This window comes from Delphinus delphis, chromosome 5 (assembly GCF_949987515.2).
Source record: "Delphinus delphis chromosome 5, mDelDel1.2, whole genome shotgun sequence".
In the NCBI taxonomy this organism is placed as follows: Eukaryota; Metazoa; Chordata; class Mammalia; order Artiodactyla; family Delphinidae; genus Delphinus; species Delphinus delphis.
In genome coordinates this window covers 35,845,972-35,867,561 of record NC_082687.1, presented here as the reverse complement: position 1 = coordinate 35,867,561, position 21,590 = coordinate 35,845,972, and the positions used below count along the sequence as shown (strand labels likewise).

Sequence of the window (21,590 nt, the reverse complement as noted above, 5' to 3'; positions counted from 1 at the left end):
AAAAGAAACGAAATTGAGTTATTTGTAGTAAGGTGGATGGACTTAGAGTGTCATACAGAGTGAAGTCAGAAAGAGAAAAACAAATAACATATGCTAACACATATATGTGGACTCTAAAAAAAAAATGGTTCTGATGAACCTAGGAGCAGGACAGGAATAAAGACGCAGATGTAGAGAATGGACCTGAGGACACGGGGAGGGGGAAGGGTAAGCTGGGACAAAGTGAGAGAGTGGCATGGATATATATACACTACCAAATGTAAAATAGATAGCTAGTGGGAAGCAGCCGCATAGTACAGGGAGATCAGCTCGGTGCTTTGTGACCACCTAGAGGGGTGGGAGAGGGAGGGTGGGAGGGAGATGCAAGAGGGTGGGGATATGGGGATATACGTATACGTATAGCTGATTCACTTTGTTATACAGCAGAAACTAACACAACCTTGTAAAGCAATTATACTGCAAGAAAGATGTTAAAAAAGAACTATCTTTTTAGCAACTTTGAACTTTTTAATACAGTATTGTTATCTATAATCATAATGCTTAGTGAAGCAAGCAGTTTACTTACTGCTTCCAGAATCCCATATGTAACATATGCTAATTATATGAAATTATACCTTTAATCTGTACATAAAGAGATGACCACATTGATGTTCTTCAAAATGTTGAAAGTAGTTTCCACTGGATAGAGGGTTTTAAGGAAATTTAAGAAGAAACTTTATTTGTATTTTTGTGTATGTTGGAATTTTTTTTAAAAGTATGCATCATGTTTACAAAAACGTTAAAGCTATTCCCAGAGGAAACATTAAAAATAAACCTCAGCACCAATCCTTTGTAATTTTATTTTTTAACCAAGGACAGACTATCGTCTGCTACTTATTTTGGAGGATAATCTCTAGATTACCAAAGGAAAGGCCTTTTTTTACATTGTGGTCCTGGGTCACCTCTATCAGAATTACTTATGAGGCTTGTTAAACATACAGAGTTCCAGGCTCCCTTCCCCACCACTACTGAATCCCAACCAAAGTGAATAAATCAACATCTCTGTGGGGTGGGACCCCTACATGGTTCCCAAGCGCTCCTGGAGAAATGTATGTACACTTAAGTCTGAGAACCACCAGACCTAAAGGAAGGATTAGCAACTTCACTGTGTCATTCATATCTATAATTATATACATTCTCTCCCTCTCTCTGTCTCGCCACCTATTTTCCCACAGTCTACAGAAGCTGAAACCGAGATGAGGTAAAGGCCTCGAATATCAGGTGTTTCAATGATTAAAATACTTAGGAAAACCCACAGAATTGTTGATATTCATAGCAATCCCCAATCTTTTTTTGTCCATTTCTGTCTCAACTTACGTGGTTCTTGGGTTTTTGATGAAGCCAGTGTTTATGAAATTAGGGCAGAGACATGTTGTTTTGACTCCAGTTTTTTCTAAGGCAGTCAGTTCTTCAGTCAAAGCTTTACGAAATCCAACAGCAGCAAACTTGCTTGAACTGAAAATAAACAGTTCAAGAGAGAGTTCACAAGATAATTCGGGAAAGCTGCTGCATCTATTTAATGGCAATGTCTGTTTTCCTTAGTTAAATGTGGTGCTCTGCCAGGCAGCACGGCCACATCTGGATCTCAGGGCCTGGCCCAGACCTACTGAATCAGAATCTGCATTCTAGATGATCCTCAGGAAAATTTATAGGCACAGCAAAGTCTAAGAAGTGCTGGCATAGAACATTTACTGCATCCCAGCATCATTTATCAGTGTAAGAACTGAGTAGGTTTAAATGTCTTGTTAGGAAAATTGGTAGGGTGTTTGTTTTTGTTGTAGCTGTTCCCCTAAAATTTAATGTTGCTATAGGCTGTTCGTTATTTACTATAGTATGTTCATGGAATTCATTGGGAAATTCTCCAGCATAAGTCCTAGTCTTCCCTTAAGCCTTAGCTTGATTTCCTCAAAGAGGCCTTTCCTGACCCCTAGTCTAAATTATTTTCCCATTATATGGTAATCTTCAGTTTTCCAAGAAGCACATCTTGGACTTGTAATTAAATATTCATTTGGGTGAATTTTTTTAATGTCTGGCCCCCATACCTTTACTATAATAATCTCCATGACTGTTTTGGTCTCCAATGAATCCCCAGGGGCTGGCACAGTGCTTGGCCTATAATAGGTACTCAGTAAATATTTGTCAAATGAATGAATCAAAATGCAAAGCAATTCTTATTGTCATAGTGCCTTCAGTTGGAAAGAGAAGGGAAATTTGTCATATTCTAAGTGGACATTACTTTTCCAGCTAGGCTTTTAAAGAAAGCAGCATTATTGAGATATAAATTCACATACCATATAATTCACTCACTTAGGTGTACAATTCAATGGGTTTTGGAATATTACATTATTAATTTTTAAAAATTATACAAAATATTTATAATATAAAATTTACTATTTTAACTATTTTTAAGTGTATAATTCAGTGGCATTAATTACCAGATAGATTGTTTTTCTCTAAGCCTGTACAGATTACCAATTTTTTTAAATGAATTTTTAAAAAATTATTTATTTTTGGCTGCATTGGGTCTTTGTTGCTGTGCGTGGTCTTTCTCTAGTTGCAGCGAGCAGGGGCTACTCTTCGCTGTGGTGCGTGGGCTTCTCGTTGCGGTAGCTTCTCTTGTTGCGGAGCGTGGGCTCTAGGCGCACGGGCCTCAGTAGTTGTGGCACACAGGCTCAGTAGTTGCAGCTCATGGGCTCTAGAGCGCAGGCTCAGTAGTTGCGGCGCATGGGCTTAGTTGCTCCGTGGCATGTGGGGCCTTCCCAGACCAGGGATCTAACCCGTGTTCCCTGCATTGGCAGGTGGATTCTTAACCACTGCGCCACCAGGGAAGTCCCCAGATTAGCAATTATACAAAGTAAATTCTTGCCAATTAATCTGTGCTTTGGATAATAGAAAGTTGTGGAAAGTTCTCTTTTATCTTTTTTTTTTTTTTAAAGCTTAGACACTTATTGAAGGCTTAAAAGAAAGATTGCTAGATTCAATTACATAAAATGTAAATCTTCTATACACTGAAAAACAACACAAACAAAAATAATATCTAAAATTGATCACTATATACCAGACACTGTCCTCAGTTATTCAGACGCATTATTTCATTTAATCCTCACAGCAATTCTGTGAAATAAATACTATTTATGATCTCCATTTCCCAAAAAGGAAACTTAGGCAGAGGCGGGGTTATAGAACTTGCCCAAAGACACAAAACAAAGTGGTGGAAACAGGCTTTAAACGTGGGCAACAAACCAGGCCTCTATATTATATACTCTAAACTTCATTAGCTCCTAACCAAGTTAAGAGGTAAATGCAACATATAGGACAAAGATTAAGGGTGAATACATGACAACTTTTATAAATGAATAAGACAATACTCTAATGGATAAATGCCTAAGGACATTAGCAGAAAGTTTACAGAATAAAAATACCAATAGATATATGTATATAAATTTTTTTAGGAGTAATTAATATAAATACAAAGTAAAAAAAGATGAAATTTTTGCCTAGCAGTAATGGTAAGGATATGAGGAAACTTTTTATTTGTTTGAGTTGTTTTTCAATGTACAGAATACTTTCATTCTACATGATTGAACTGGCAATCTTTTAAAGCCATAAATATATGTCTAAGCTTTAAGAAAAAAAAGTGAGAGAGAAATTTCCACAGAACTTCCTATTTTCTAAAGCACAGGTTAATTGGCAGCATTTTCTGGAAGGCAATCTGGCAAAAGGTATAAAATTCATTAAAAATATATTATGCTCTTAGATCTGGTAATTTCTCTTTTAAGTATATATCCCAAGGAAATAATCAATCATGTTTCTAAAGATTTATGTTCAAGGATAGTCCCTGGGGTATATGGTCCATGAAGGCAAATAGTTGCAAACACTGAAAATGTCTGGAGTGGACAGATGCTGTTTTTGCCCATCAGCATTCATATTCCCTCATTCTGGTAAGATCGCTCTGATTTTGTCGGATTACACCCAGCTCCTCCTCTCCATACAGTGATCGAATCCAAATTGGTCTAGTTAGAGTGAACTCTAGAACATTTGAAGGCATGGCTTTTCCCCCACCTGCTGAACTTGGAGTTGAAAGTATATTATTCCAGAACTGCTGGTAGCTATCTTGCCAACAGAGGACAGCCTACCTAAGACTTTTCCTCTTTTGGTCTGGGGCAGTTTAAGTTTTGTGTTCCTTGCAACTGAAAGAGTCCTGAAAAATAAATTATCCAACAATGATGGATAAACTGAATAAACAGTGGCACATATATACCATGCAAGAATTGAAAATGATGTTGCACATATATATTTATTAACAAGCAATATGTTCATTTTAAATTAAAAAAGCAAATTTACGTATGCAATTTTTTTTCAATGCATGACTATATATCTACATTTAAAATGTCCTAAAAAATGATAACAAATGCTTATCATGGTTATTTCTGTGTGGTGAGACTATCAGTAAATATTCTTTTTTTTCTTTTACTAAACTGTATTTTCTGATTTTTCTTAAGTGAACCAGAAGTGCAGGGATATATTAAGACTCATAGTTAATGATCTTGAGTGTGTTAAAGGAATTTTATATTTTTGAACTTCAGAGTGAATTTGTTTTTAGACATATATATGAAAGCTAACAGTGAGTGTATTTTTTCTGCACTTTGTGACATTACACCAAATTTCTTCTTACTGTCAATAATCTGAATTAATATTTTTCATTCCAAATTATTCTTTTAGATAACATTTCATTACAAGTTAATGATCAGGACTCAGTTTTGCCATGTCTTCCCATACTGGTAACTTTCATGCTTATAAATTGGCTGAGTTGACAAAATACATTAGCCAGAGTTTATAGGTGAACAAAAAGAACAAACAAGTTTGCAAGGATAGTCTAACCACATCTGCAGAGTGGTTGTTCTTATGTCATGGCAAGATTCCCCTACCTCCCTCAGCAGATGTTTCAGTGTGGAAGCATGATCTGTAAATGTTACAAAGTTTTCACAGAGTTTTGTTAAAATGTCCATCTCTTCATCTTCCATCTGCCTAAGAATATCCTCTTGCTGATTCCGTAGAAACAGTCTAAATTGCTCACATTCAGAATTTATTTCTTCTCTCCTACATTTAACCTGGTTTCTCACGTTCAACTGATTGGCTGGCTTGCAGAGTTATCACTTTTTCAATTTGTTCCATATCACTCTTCAAGGGCTCAATGGTACATTCTAGAACTTTCCTGTGATGAGAGGCAGCTTTCATGATGGGGCAATTGTAGTGTTTCTGGTGTTGAATGGAGAAACAGCACTGTGTACATAAAACCTCTAGGTCCTTCCCACAAAAAAGGGTCAGAAACTGATTGTGCTTCTCACACACAGAATTCTCTTCCTGCCCCTTCCATGTGCTCCTTCTGATCTGGAGTAAATTAGCAACTTCAGTCAAGTGACTGAGCTGGGTTTGCTCCTGATGTTCTTGTCTCCAAACCAAAAATGGCAGACAGGACAGGGGAAGGTATCACCTAGGTCCTTCCAAGTCATGTTGATGCATGAGCAACAGAAGCTGTGCCCACAGTTGATGGTTACTGGATCTTTCAAGTTATCCACACAGATGGGGTAGCTAGACACCTCTTGTGCCTGTACCAGGGCTCTCACGAACTCCACTGAGTTGAGAACAAAAGTGGTGGATAAGAATGCTCCCTGTGGCAAGGCCTGCCTCAAGCTCAAGACCCAGTGAGAAGTGGATATCTTCCTCCAGAGATCATAGATTGACCAGCTTTACGTTGCACTGGACTGGCATGCTGATGACAGCCACCGAAGTCTTGCTGAGTCCCCTGCACCTACCTCAACTTGAAGGGCAAGAGAGATTCACTGCTTGTACCTCTATTGCAAATTAGCCCACCGAAATTTAACATTAATGAGTTTCTTCTACAAGTAAGTAGCCACAGGTTCAAGAAAGCAATCATTCCTATGGGGGAGAAAAGCTTTTAATTTCAAAATTTCCTAGACTGGCAATCACAATAAAATAACTAATTCAGGCAAGAATCATCAATGACTGCAACTACTGTAAGGTAAAATTTCATGGGAAATAATATATTCACACAATCTCAAAATATTATTCTAAGAATTATAGTTCATGTGTAGAGAGACAAAATAAGTGCCTTTATGATGTAGATAATAGAGAACACCTCCTGATCAATGAATGGATAAATTGATGGCCTGCGATGGGAAGAAAAACAGCACATATGGAACAGTTCTGCCCCCCCCCACCATTACCCAAATCTAATCACAGGGAAATAATCACCAAAATTGAAACCATGGAACATTCAATGGTCTTAAACACTGCATAAACAAGAATGACACTGAAAAAAATATGGGGGAGTGTTCTACATTAAAAGAGACTAAAGAAACAACTAAGAGAAATTCATGATCTTAAGCTTTGATTCTAGATAGGCAGGAAAACTGCTGTAAAGTGGATAGTATGGGACAACGGGGAAAATCGGAATATGCACTATTTATTAGATAAGGGTATCATAGTTAACCTTCTTGAATTCTAAAATTACACTTTAGCTACATAAGAAAGTATTCTATTCTTAGGAAAGGCATGATGAAATACTTATAGATGAGGGGTCATGAACTTTGAATGTTATTCTGAAATACTACTTTACAAAAAGCGGGTGTCATGGTTTTGGTATGATGTGGGAGTGTGATGGCTGTGACTATAAGACTTCATAGAGATGGAATAGTTCTCTATTTGGTGGTGGCTACATGAATCTGCATGCGATAAGTGTCACAGAACTATACGTACTCATTTGATCAATATCAAATTCTTGGTTTTCATGTAATATTGTTAAGAAACATGGGAACGTAGACAGTGGGTCCATGGGACCCCTCTGTACTATCTTTAAAAGTTCCTTGAATCTATCATTATTTCAAAATATTAAAGTTTTAGAAAAATCACCTGCAGGCTCAACCAAATGGTTAACTTAAATGGAAGTGGTCTCACTCATTTTGTAGTACACTGGGATATAAATCACTATATCCCTTGCTTTTTCTACTCATTTATTGTTCTGTACATTTTGGGGGCAGTCCCCTACCTTGTGAGATATATGAGTGCAGTACAGAAGCCTAACCTAGACCAAGCCACCAACAGCTCTCCACTTGGTTATGGTACCACCCTTCTACCTGGTCAGCCTGCTTCCACTCTTGCTCCCTTGCATCCATTCCCACTCAGTAATCAAAATTTTCCATTGAATAGACAACTTATATCCTCTCTTCCCAGTGATTAAATTTTTCCAGTGTCTGAATGCACTGTAAAACCTCAACTCAACATGATACAAAATCTTAAGTACTGATCCTGACTAGTCACTTTGAGGTTGAGTCCTATCTTTCTTTCTTCCTTGGTACACTGCAGCAAAAATTAACTGTTTTTGGTTGAATATGGTGATTACAAAATTTAATTAACAATCAAGTTAAGAAGAAAAAAGGGGAAATTTTATTCGAGCCAAACTGAGGATTATAACCTGGGAGACAGACTCACAGAAAGAATTGTTCTACCTGTTAGAAGTTGGAAAGCAAAGTCGTATACATTTTCAAGACAAAGGATCTTATATCAAAATGACATACTGATATTTTACATAAAGTTCATGAAGGATACATAGTCCAGGTAAGCATGTCCAAAGTGAGCAGCAAGTCACTATGACTCCTACGGAGTTGGGAAAGAATGCTGTTCTTTTAAGAAGTTAAGTTGCTAGGGTCAGATGAACGGGAAAACAATTGATCTTTAAGGTTGAGCAGGCAGTCCCATCTTTGAGGAGCTCTGGTTTATGTGTAATGCAGAAGCACCCTGCACATTGGGGAGGGAGAGAGGTGGCCCAAACAAACACAGAAAGAGGATTTTATGTTTACATATTCTTGTCCTGCCTTAAAATATAAATTTTATTTCATCGATGCTGAGGTCATTGCTATGGAGTTAAGCATTCTCCGCAGGAATCTTTGTACACCTCTGTGTTTTCTTTCAGGTCTCCTCTCTCAAATGTTATCTCCTCGAGGAAACAGTTTCTACTCACATAGTTTGACTGTCTTCCTCTCCCTGCACTCTCTTTGCTATCCCCTCTGTTTTCTTTCATAGAATGCAATCATAATCTAAAATTGTCTACCTCATGTGTGTTTTTGTTGGTTATTTTCTCTTTTGTCCATCAATAGTAAGATAAGTAGGTTCTTAGTCTACCTTGCTCATTGGCCTGTAGTAGATACTCAAGAAGGGCTTTTTATTAAAAAATAAATAATAATAATGAATACAAAATGAATAAACCCTAAAAAACATTAATATTAAAAATGTCAATGTTATATAAAAGACAGAAGTGGGGAGACTGTTCAATCACAAAAAATTAAAGAGAAGAGACAACCAAATCTAATCTGAATTTCTCTGGGAATAGAGAGAAAAAGTTATAAAGGACATTGTAGGTGCAACTGAGAATATTTATACATGAACTGGTATTAGATGGCCTGGTTGAAGGGCAGTCAGGGCCCTGCATTCTTGGCATACATAATAGACTTCAAAGGCCTATGTTGAAATTCCTCTCCCAGCACTAATTTCATAGTTGGTATGAGGGTTTAACTGAGAATCAGTGACTGTGTGGAAGGCACTTACCACAGTGCCTGACGCACAGCAAACCTTACCAGAGAAGGGGACTCAAGCTCCTTCCACAAAGTCTCAACTCAACCCAGGGAAATGTAAGGAAAGGGTCACCTAGTCAAAGGGAATAATATTTATACAGACGAGACACTAACATAGAAGCGTTTCAGAAATACTGAGCCCTGCTAGATCAGAGGAAAAGGAGACAGGAGCTGTGAGTCAGTCTGTGTTTGAAAACCCACCTTCTACCAGCCCATTCCTACCATTCACACACACCATACAAACGCTGCTGTCCAAACACACACATGCGGATAACAGTGGCCAGAATATCTGGCAAGTAATTCCTACTCAAGGTAAGTGTTAGCTGGGGTGGGGTGAGGAGTGTGATTTACCTGTGGAAGAGGATTACCTGCATGTATATTCAGGAAGGCAGGCCATACACAGTCCAATTGGCTTAAGCTCCTTCAGGACCCTACGCCCAATGTTCTCCTAAAGTGAGCTGGATTATAATGGGCAAGGAGGGACGATAAAATGCATGACAAGTATATACAACCATATTTTATTAATTCTAAGATGCATATTTTTTTCACATTTTAATAATTCTGAAATAAGATAGCGTAGAAGTGATGAGTCAGAATGGGGTAATTTCCCCTTGGTTATAAGCACAAATCCAGCATTAAATGTGAAATCATGACAATTTTACTATGTTCAAGCATCATTTTATGTGAAATGTGAACAGCAGAAAAAGTTAAAAAATGGTGCCTGATAATGTGGGGGAGAAGGAAAAGGAATAGTGTACTGATGGTTGAGTAGCCACTATTTGAGAGAATAACTCTGCCTGGAAATTAGGCATGACAGGACAGAATAAACCAGCCAGAGGTTTCTCTAACTTTTCCTTCTGAAAGTCTTCAAAACTACAGCAATATTGAAACAATAATGTAGTCAACCCCCTTATTCCCTTGCTTAGAGTGTCCAGTTTTTAAGATTTGGGCTGACCAGTATTTCTCACTACATGTGAGGGCAAGAGTGTGTATGAATATATACGTGTGTAGAATATATTATTTCGAACAGTTTAAATTACAGACATCATGTCAGTTTTCCCTTAAATACTTAAACTAATATTTCTTGAGAATATGGACAGTCTCCTTTTTTATTACAAAACTTTATTGTACCCAGTTTACGCTAATATACCTATACCATTGGGGCCATTTCTCAGGGTTGTGTTTGCAGAAAGCATCCTTGAAAGGGGAGGTAAAGTCTCCCTGTGGGACCAGAAACAGGCTTGCTATGAAAGGGGATCCCCCAAACTCAGGGATCTCTGAATGTGTTGCAAACCCACAGTGTGCACAGCATCCACGTGGCCCCTCCACATCACCTCTGTGGGACTTGGGAGGTATGGGGAACTGACACATCATGATGCTCATGCTTCTGGCTGTGCCAATAGTAAGAGTCCTCTGTCTCTGACCCTAGGAGTTTGTGCCATCTGGCACCAACTATGAAACATTAACAGGCTAACTTATTAACTTCCCAGTAGCATAAAACTCTAAACCATTAAGCACACTGTACTTCTTGTTACTTCTGTACCTAATAAATATATATTTAGTTTTTATCCCAGGTTCCTGACACAGGACTCTTAACAACCTTGAAATCTCCCTAGTGTTAAGAGGGTCTTTTGTATGCTAATGAGATGAGTGATGGCCAAGGACCCATAGACAGCACCAGAATGGAGGCAAGTCACCAGAAAGATCAAGGTACGATTAGAGGGTTGGAACTTTCAGTCCTAACCTGTGACTTCCTGGGGAGAGGCACTGGAGATTGAGGTAATCACCAATGACCAATGACTTAATAAACCATGTCAACATAGTGAAACCTCCATTAAAAAAATAAAGCCAAGAAAACCCCCCTGAATGTTAGGGTTCAGAGAACTTCTGGGTTCTGATGAATACACCATGGTGCTTTGGGGATGACATGCAGTACCTAACCCAGAACAGATGCTCAATAAGTGGCACTGTACAAAAAAGAGTTAAAAGAGCAGGCTTAAGACTACTGTCCTTAGAAAGGCCTGCTTAAAAGGCTGGCCCTTGGGTCCTGTCTGGGAACTTGGATTTTGTAAGGGTTACCACCATTCGCTGATAATGGCTCACTGTGCTAAAGTGTAGGTACAAATGATGTGGTTTATGCTAACCACCAGTATTCCTTCTGGGAATCCGGAGATCTGATACATTCTAGGCAGAGGCTGGCTACATGACCTGTTCCCCCCAGATTTGGGGGCAACAAGCCTCTAAAGAGCTTCCCTGGTAACAACATTTCACACATGTTGTCACAACTTGTTGCTGGAGGTGTTAAGTGGGTCTGTGTGACTCTCCTGGGAGAGGATTCTTGGAAGTTTGCCTTGGTTTCCTGAGACTTCATCTCATGCATCTTTTCCCTTTGTTGATTTTGCTGTATCCATTCACTATAATCAATCACAGGTCTGAATATCCTTTACCCTGAGATTTCTGAGTCCCCCTAGTAATAGCTGTACCTAGGTCTCGGGGACTCCTAGACACAAGATCTTATACATTTTCAAAGTGAAAAAAGCTCTTAGAAATCTATCTCAACTGCCTAGATTTTTATTATATCGTGTAACATTGTATTAAAGTATATATGATAGCACTATTTCAGTCTAAAAGCTACTATAAATTTTGGTACTGCTAAATCTTTAGTGAGAAGAAAAGGTGTTAACTGCTACGGCAGTAGTTTGGCAAAGAAAGTTTGCATGCGTCTAGTTTTGAAGGAGCTGTAAGGTATTAGTGCATTAAAATTCTTTTTTGTTATATTGTAATTAAAGGATAACAGAATATGCCACCCCAAAATACGCCCATTTGGCATAAGGATGATTTTGAGCAGACTATTTTGAGAAACTGTAGACACAGAAGCTCAGAAAACAGAGTAGAATTTAGGGAAATTTATATTAGAAAGGGAGACTGTACCTGGCAGTGCTCTATTTCCAGAGATCACTCATCTACCTGACTTATTTGCATGGCAGAGCAAACTTTACCAACAATTTTCTCTACTCACCTTCCAGTGAATTGCCTTCCTCCCATTTGAAACCCAGGCCTCTATCCCTTTGCTCTTTTCAGTCTGGTATATAAGCCTCAGTTGCCAGGCTGCCTTTTGAGTCTCATTCCTTTATGGAGCTCCTACATGACCATATGTATTTAAAGTTGTTTTGTTTTTTCTCCTGTTAATCTTTACTTATGGAAGGGGAGATGGGTGTCTCAGCCAAGAACCCAGCAGAGTAGAGGGAAAAATATTTTTCCTCCTCTACGGTATAAAAAGAAATGTATAAAGTAATGAAAATGTGTCTTCTGACCTTCCAATCTAATGTTCATAAATAACACTGTCATGTCATGGATTCCTAATCCTTGTTTAAAATTCCATATTTTACAAATGCATTTTGGCTGATTAAATATATAAGGTTTTAAGAATATTGCCCAAGGCTACACAGGTAGTACATTACAAGTATGACTAAAGAAGATGGCAGAGCAGAAGGATGCAGAGTTTGTGTCTCCCCACAACTAGGGCACCAACCAGATGCTGGGGGGGACCTCGACACCCAAGGGGATATAGGAGGAACTCCCGAGTGACCGGGTAGGACATGGGGGGTAGCAAGCAAGAAGGAGGGGTGGAGGCCAGATGGAACTGGTGCCGTTGAGGGGTGGCTGGGAGAGGGAGGGCTTCCCACACCTGGAGGGACCCTCGGGGGTTTAGACGATCGGGGGGAATGCAGCTGGCATTTCTCCTGCCCAATCAGGTTTGGGGAAGCCTGCTGGGGTACCGGGGGTGTCCTCAACCCTCTGGGGCCCCCTCTGGCTGCAGAGATCCTAGGGGCATAAAAGGGAGAGAGGGGGGAAAAACGGAGGAGGGGCAGATGGGGAGGGACCCTCTGGGATCTGAGGATGGTGGGGAGGGAAGGCATGGATGGCGTTTTCCCCACCCACTGGAGCCTGCTGGGTTCCTGGGCCTGATCATCCACATTCCAAGGCCTGAGGCACTTAAGGGCCCCTCCAGATGACCCTAAGCCCTGCCCCTCCACCCCCAGGGTCTTTTCTGGCTAGGTCCTAAGCATAGGCCACCACCTACACCCCACCTGTGCCAAAGCCCTGCCCCCCACATAAGCCCCATCCCCCATGGCCAAGTCCTTTTGCAGCTTTTTTTTTTTTCCTCATTTTTGCTCTTGTGGTTCTGTTTTACCTTCTGGTCATATTTCATCTATATTTTTATTTTTTCTAACATATTTGTTAGTTTTCTAATTTTATTTTAATTTTTACTGTTTGTTATTGTTCTGCTCCTTTTTTTTTTCTTTTTTCTTTTTTTTTTTTTTTTGCTGCCCCACATGGGTTGTAGGATCTTGGTTCACAGGAAGGGCATAAAGCCTGAGCTCCTGTGGTGAGCTCCGAGTCTGAACCAATGGACAAACAGATAACCTCAGATCCCAAGGAATATTAATTACAGTGAGGTCTCCTGGAGATCCTCATCTTGGCACCAAGACCCGGCTGTACCGAACAGCCTACAAACTCCATGCTGGAAGCCTCAGGCCAAACAACCAGTAAGACAAGAACACAGTCCACCCATCAAAAAAAAAAAAGAGAGACAACAAAAAAATATGTCACAGATGAAGGAGCAAGGTAAAAACCTACAAGACCAAATAAATGAAGAGGAAATACGCAAGCTACCTGAAAAAGAATTCAGAGTAATGATAGTAAAGACAATCCAAAATCTCGGAAATAGCATGGAAGCACAGATCAAGAAAATACAAAAATGTTTAAAAAAGAAGAACTAAGGAACAAACAAACAGAGATAAACAACACAATAACTGAAATGAAAAATACACTAGAAGGAATCAATAAGAGAATAACTGAGGCAGAAGAATGAATAAGTGAGCTAGAAGACAGAATGGTGGGAAAAAATGCTGAGGAGCAGAACAAGGAAAAAAGAATAAAAAGAATTGAAGGCAATCTCAGAGACCTTGGGGACAGCACTAAAGGCACCAACATTCAAATTATAGGGATCCCGAAGAAGAAGAGAAAAAAAAAGGGTCTGAGAAAATATTAGAAGAGATTATAGTCGAAAACTTCCCTAACATGGGAAATGAAATAGCCCCCCAAGTCCAGGAAGCCCAGAGAGTCCGTACAGGATAAACCCTAGGAGAAAAACACCAAGACACATATTACTCAAACTAACAAAAATTAAATTCAAAGAAAAAATATTAAAAACAGCAAGGGAAAAGCAAAAAATAACATACACGGGAATCCCCATAAGGTTATCAGCTGATTTTTCAGCAGAAACTCTGCAGGCCAGAAGGGAGTGGCAGGATATACTTAAAGTGATGAAAGAGAAAAACCTACAACCAAGATTACTTTACCCAACAAAGATCTCATTCAGATTCGTCAGAGAAATCAAAAGCTTTACAGATAAGTAAAAGCTAAGAGAATTCAGCACCACCAAACCAGCTTTACAATGAATGCTAAAGGAATTTCTCTAGGCAGGAAACACAAGAGAAGAAAAGGACCTACAAAAACAAACCTAAAATAATTTAGAAAATGGTAATAGGAACATACATATCCATAATTACCTTAAGTGTAAATGGACAAAATGTCCCAAACGAAAGACACAGACTGGCTGAATGGATTCAAAAACAAGACCCATATATATGCTGTCTACAAGAGACCCACTTCAGACCTAGGGACACATACAGAATGAAAGTGGGGGAATGGACAAAGATATTCCATGCAAATGGAAATCAAAAGAAAGCTGGAGTAGCAATTCTCATATCAGATAAAGTAGACTTTAAAATAAAGAATGTTACAAGAGACAAGGAAGGACACTACATAATGATCAAGGGATCAGTGCAAGAAAAAGATATAACAATTATAAATATTTATGCCCCTAACATAGGAGCACCTCAACACATAACACAAATGCTAACAACCATGTAAGGGGAAATCAACAGTAACACAGTAATTGTAGGGGGCACTAACACCCCACTTACACCAATGGACAGATCATCCAAACAGAAAATAAATAAGAAAATACAAGCTTTAAATGACAAAATAGACCAGATAGATTTAATTGATATTTATAGGACATTCTACCCCAAAGTAGCAGAATACATTTTCTTCTCAAGTGCACACAGAACATTCTCCAGTATAGATCACACCTTGGGTCACAAATCAAGCCTCAGAAAATGTAAGAAAACTGAAATCATATCAAGGATCTTTTCTGACCACAATGCTATGAAATTAGAAATCAATTACAGGAAAAAAAACTATAAAAACCACAAATACATGGAGGCTAAACAGTGTGCTACTAAATAACCAAGATATTACTGAAGAAATCTAAGAGGAAATTAAAAAAATACATAGAAACAAATGACAATGAAAACATGGCAACCCAAATCCTATGGGATGCAGCAAAAGCAGTTCTAAGAGTGAAGTTTACAGCAATTCAATCTCACCTCAAGAGACAAGAAAAATCTCAAATAAACAATCTAATCCTACACCTAAAGCAACTAGAGAAAGAGAATAAAGAAAACCCAAAGTCAGTAGAAGGAAAGAAATCATAAAGATCAGAGCAGAAATAAATGAAATAGAAATGAAAAACAATAAAGATCAATAAACCTAAAAGTTGGTTCTTTGAGAAGATAAACAAAATTGATAAACCCTTAGCTAGACTCATCAAGAAAAAAACAGAGAGGAAGCAAAGCAATAAAATTAGAAATGAAAAAAGAGAAATGACAACTGACACTGAAGAAATGCAAAGAATTATAAGAGTCTACTATAAGCAACTATATGCTGATAAAATGGACAACCTGTAAGAAATGGACAAATTCTTGGAAAGGTACAATTTTTCGAGAGTGAACCAGGAAGAATTAGAAAATGTAAACAGACATGTCACAAGTAATTAAATTGAAACTGTAATTAAAATTCTTCCAAAAAACAAAATTCCAGGACCAGATGCCTTCACAGGCAAATTCTATCAAACTTTTAGAGAAGAGCTAAAACCTATCCTTCTAAAACTCTTGCAAAAAATTGCAGAGGAAGGAACACTCACAAATTCGTTCTATGAGGCCATCATGACCCTGATATGAAAATGAGACAAAGATATCACAAAAAAAGAAAATTACAGACCAATATCATTGATGAACATAGATGCAAAATTCTCAACAAAATATTAGCAAACAGACTCCAACAACACATCAAAAGGATCATACACCATGATCAAGTGGTATTTGTCCCAGGAATACAAGGATTCTTCAAAATACGCAAATCAATCAATGTGATATACCATGTCAACAAATTAAAGAATAAATCCACATGATCATCTCAATAGGTGCAGAGTAAGCTTTTGACAAAATTCAACAACCATTTATGATAAAAACTCTCCAGAAAATGGGCAAAGATGGAGCCTACCTCAACATAATAAAGACTACATATGTCTAACCCACAGCAAACATTATTCTCAATGGTGAAAAATAGAAAGCATTTCCACTAAGATCAGGAACAAGATGTCCACTCTCACCACTGTCATTCAGTTTTGGAAGTCCTCGCCACAACAAGCAGAGAAGAAAAAGAAATAAAAGGAATCCAAATTGGCAAAGAAGAGGTAAAACTGTCACTGTTTGCAGATGACATGATACTATACATAGAAAATCCTAAAGATGCCACCAGAAAAATATTAGAACTAATCAATGAATTTGGTAAGGTTGCAGGATACAAAATTAATGCACAAAAATCTCCCATTTACCATTGCAACAAAAAGAATAAAATACCTAGGAATAAACCGAACTACGGAGGCAAAAGACCTGTACTCAGAAAACTATAAAACACTGATGAAAGAAATCATAGATGACATAAACAGATGGAGAAATATACCATGTTCTTGGATTGGAATAATAAATGTTGTGAAAATGAATATATAACCCAAAGCAATCTACAGATTCAATGCAATCCCTATCAAATTACCAATGGCATTCTTCACAGAATTAGAACAAAAAATCTTACAATTTGTATGGAAACACAAAAGACCCTGAATAGCCAAAGCAACCTTGAGAAAGAAAAACTGAGCTGGAGGAATCAGACTCCCCAACTTCAAACTATACTACAAAGCTACAGTAATCAAGACGGTATGGTACTGGCACAAAAAGAGACATATAGATCAATGGTACAGGGTACCACATCTGTCACACCCTAGCACATATGGTCACCTAATTTATGACAAAGGAGGCAAGAACATACAATGGAGAAAAGACAGACTCTTCAATAAGTGGTGCTACGAAAACTGGACAGCTACATGTTAAAGGATGAAATTAGAACACTACCTAACATGATACACAAAAATAAACTCAAAATGGATTAAAGATTTAAATTTAAGGGTGGACATTATAAAACTCTTAGAGGAAAACATAAGAAAAACACTCTTTGACATAAACCACAGCAAGATCTTTTTTGACTCACCTCCTAGAGTAATGAAAATAAAACCAAAAATAAACAAATGGGACATAACTAAACTTAAAAGCTTTTGCACAGCAAAGGAAACCATAAACAAGATGAAAAGACAACCAACAGAATGGGAGAAAATATTTGCAAATGAAGCAACAGAAAACAGATTAATCTCCAAAATATACAAACAGCTCATGGAGCTCAATATCAAAAAAACAAACAACCCAATTAAAAAATGGGTGGAAGACCTAAATAGACATCTTACCAAGGAGGACACACAGAGGGCCAAGGGGCACATGAAAGGATGCTCAACACCACTAATTATTAAAGAAATAGAAGTCAAAACTACAATGAGGTATCACACCAGTCAGAATGGTCATCATCAAAATATCTACAAACAATAAATGCTGGAGAGGATGTGGAGAAAACAGAACCCTCCTCTACTGTTGGTGGGAAGGTAAACTGGTACAGCCACTATGGAGAACAGTATGGATGTTCCTCAAAAAACTAAAATTAGAACTACTATATGACCCAGCAACCCAACTACCAGGCATATACCCTGACTACCATAACTCAAAGGGACACATGTACCCCAATATGCATTGCAGCACTATTTCCAATAGCCAGGACATGGAAACAACCTAAATGTCCAACAATAGATGAATGGATAAAGAAGATGTGGCACATGTATACAATGGAATATTACTCAGCCATAAAAAGGAAAGAAATTGGGTCATTTGTAGAGATGTGGATAGACCTAGAGTCTGTCATACAGAATGAAGTAAGCCAGAAAGAAAAAAAAAAAACAAATATCATACATTAATGCATATATGTGGAATCTAGAAAAAGGGTACAGATGAACCTATTTTCAGGGCAGGAACAGAGATGCAGACGTAAAGAATGGACATGTGGACACAGTGGGGGATGGGGAGGGTGAGACCAATTAAGAGATTGGGATTGATATATATACACTACCATGCATAAAATAGGTAGCTAGTGGGAACATGCTATAAAGCACAGGAAGCTCACCTCAGTGCTCTGTGATGACCTAGATGGGTGGGATGGGGGTTGGGGTGGGAGGGAGGTCCAAGAAGGAGGGGATATATGGATACATGTAGCTGATTCACTTCATTGTTACAGCAGAAACTAACACAACATTGTAGCAATTATACTCCAATTAAAAAAAGACTAAAAATAAGAAAAAAGGGAATTCCCTGGTAATCTAGGGTTTAGGACTTTACACTCTAACTGCCTGGGGCCCAGGTTCAATCCCTGGTCAGGGAACTAAAATCCCACAAGCTGTGTAGCACAGCCAAGAAAAAAAAAAGACTGAAATTTCTGGAACCGGAAAGAAACATTGTATTGTTTCATAGAGAGTATTTCATTTAAATTAAGCAGGTGCCCTGGCGTTCCCACACATATTCCTAATGGGTTCTCCCCTCCCCCATACTTATCTCCCCAACCCCACCTTCCAGACTCAGGCCTTGGAGTGAAAAGAACAGTTTTGGGGGACACTTTTCCAGTCCAGGCTACATACACAGGCCGACTCTTCTGACTACCGTCTTCTACTCCATGTCGACCATCAATTCCATAACTCTACAGCACTCTACACTCAAATGTAATCCTCTTACTCTCCAATGTTCATTACTGTTAAAACAGTGAGATCCTGAGGATGCGGCCCTCCGGCCCCTCTGCTCGCCCTGCCACCACACATCTGTCACGCCACAAATCCCACTTGAGATTTTACATTTATTTTTTGTCACCCATTGGTTAATGACACTAGAGTGTATGGTTCATGGTCTGAATTCTTTGCTATTTTTCCTCAAAACTGATTATCTACTCCATTCTTATAGCTGTTGAAAAGCTCGGCTAGCGTGCGCTCAATAAACATCAGGCTAAGAAATTAAACCTGTGGCGGATTCCCAGCTCTCAAGATTCGACCTGTGACTTTTCTTAAGAGACCACTAAGTCTGGCGCCAGGAGATGCCCAGAAAGCCCCCTGCTCAGCTCCCTCCGCCCTTCCTCAGGGCCCTCCCGGCTCACCTGGAGCAGGTGGCTCAGCCCTCTCAGGCCCGAGGCTCTGAGGAGTCTGGAAGCTCCAGGGCAAGGCTCACACCTCTGGCCCCTGAGAGGCCAGTCCCTGGAAACGCTCTCTGGTCCACGGTGATGGGTGGGTGCACTGGAAGTGGGCGCGGATGGGCCTGCGCATGCTCAATGTCTAAGGGAGGGGACCCGGGAGAGCCTGAGCAAGATGGTGGGGAGGGGTCGTTTCCCTGGTGACCGGGCAGTCATTGGCTTCTGCTGATCTTCTAATTCCGGAGCAACATTTTCACGTTATTAGTGCTTTGAGGTTGGTTTGAAAAGCTTCACCACCGCGTTTTCCTCCTTCCCTGCACAGTAGAGGAGTGAAGAGCACAGCTCCAAAGGCTTCAGGTGGGCTGGCGTCACAGGGTGCAGTGGGCGAGGGGTAGTTTTGTTTCTGAAACCTAAGAACAATCAGTCACCTCTTTGGATCAGTTGCTTCTGGGTGGGTGAAGATTATGCCTGGCCTCCCCGAGGAAGTAACTTTTTTTTGTTTTTGTTTATTACTGTTTATTACAAGGATGTTCCCTGAACACAGGGAGAAAATAGAACATACACATTGTCTTCTAAGGGGGCTCAGTACTCATCTTCAACTAGACTTATTGTAAGTGATTTTGAAAGAGGTCCAATAGAGAAATAGGGCATAAGTTTTTCTGTAAAAATGTCACTGAATAAATATAAAGGAGATCTCTTTTTCAAATTATAAAAAGAAATTTCTCCCAACTCATAGTCCAGAAAAACGCCAATCCGACGTGGGTTTCCTGAATCCTCTGTGTTAGGTGCACTACCCCAGAGCTGAATTTGCCAGCAGCCATTGCTTGGGGATGGTGATATAGGAGCATTTCTGGGGAAAGATTCTTTACACATACCTAAGGAGCAGTCACCTAGGCCTCTTACTTCTACCTGCCAAAAATGCCTGCCAGCATCAAATCCCTCAGAACTCAGGACTTCTAGGTGAGAAGTAAATGCCTCAAGATTATGAACACAGTTTGGTTCCATCCTTCGAAATGTTGCAGTTTTCCTGTCTTGTGAAACTTTGAGACTGTGGTGAGCAGTTTCAGCATCTAGTGTGAGATGTACCTGAAATGTGCAGATCATTTTGTGGAGGCCAAAATATTGTGGGGGGAGAGTGAAAACCTCCTTCTTTAATTTGTAGGAAAAGGCTGCCGGGCTCTTTAGGTTTCCATATGTGCTGTGGATCCTTTCAATGCCTGTCAGTAAATACAGGTCAGGTTGCAACACTTATTTATTTCACCAAGTAGATTTTTCAACGTGGATCCGTGGCCCGATATTTGGTGTTTTTTTCCAATTATTTTATCTTGAACATCCTTCTCTTCACTTAGTAACCTAACATGAGTTTCATCATGCTCTGTTCCCAAGAAATGCTTAATGCATTCAACTTCGGAGTGCAATTCCCTCCTTTGATTGTTCACCTTCCGCACCAACTCAAACGATTTTGAGGCTTGCATTTCTAATGACTTTTCAGCATCTTCAAGCTGCTTTTTCAGGGGCTCAATGTGGACTTTGTGCCTCCTCCTGTGACAGGCTGCAGCCTGCTCCATGGGTGCCAGGGGGTGATCGCGGTGGTCAGAGGAGAGACCCTGCACTGAAGACACAGCAGCTCCAGGTCCTTCTCACACAACAGGCTCAGAACCTGCCTGTGCTTCTCGCACGGGGGTTTCTCTTTCTGCCATTTCCTCTTTTCCTCTGTGCTGGGAAGCTGCTTCACAAAATCAATCATGAGACATAACTGAGTGTTCCTTCCAAAGCCCTTGTCAGGGCAGGGCTGGAGACAGACATGACAGGGGAAGATGTCGTGGAGACCCTCCCAGCACTGTTGGATGCAGGGGTGACAGGAGTTGTGCCCAGTCAGTGGTCACTGTGTCTCTCAGGTAATCCAGGCAGATGGGGCAGCTGGCCTCTGCTTGGAGCTGTGCCAGGGAAGATGCCAGGGCCGTCGTGCAGGGAGGGTTTCTGTCTGAGGAGACTCCCTTCAGAGAAACCTGGCTCTCCAGGGGTGGGGACAAGTGAGAACCATCTGACCCTTCAGCCTTCTCTCTGCTCCTTCACGGCTGCCAGTAGGTTTGCCAGGATCTGCAGGGAGCTGTGGCCACTCAGGCCTATTTCTACCCCTTCCCTTCAACCCTACAGCAGCCACCAGGAGGACTGAGAGCCCCAGTTAGTCTCTGCTTCCTTTGGCATTTCTGTCCCTTTTACTTAATGGGCTGAAAGCGAGCTTTCTAGGTGGTCGTCTTCTTCACAGAGAGCCACTGCTCCCAGTAGTGATGAAAATCAACAGCACAGGGACACAATCGGCAAAATCCAGGTGTGGGCAACTCTATGGCACAACTCACCAGCTCCTTCAAGAAAATGATA

At 39.8% G+C, this 21,590-nt stretch overlaps 1 pseudogene; it reads right to left on the bottom strand.

Annotated features, from left to right (window-relative positions):
* Positions 1 to 1,352: 1,352 nt before the first annotated feature.
* On the bottom strand, positions 1,353 to 20,312 carry LOC132426243 (tripartite motif-containing protein 60-like; annotated as a pseudogene).
* Positions 20,313 to 21,590: the final 1,278 nt, after the last annotated feature.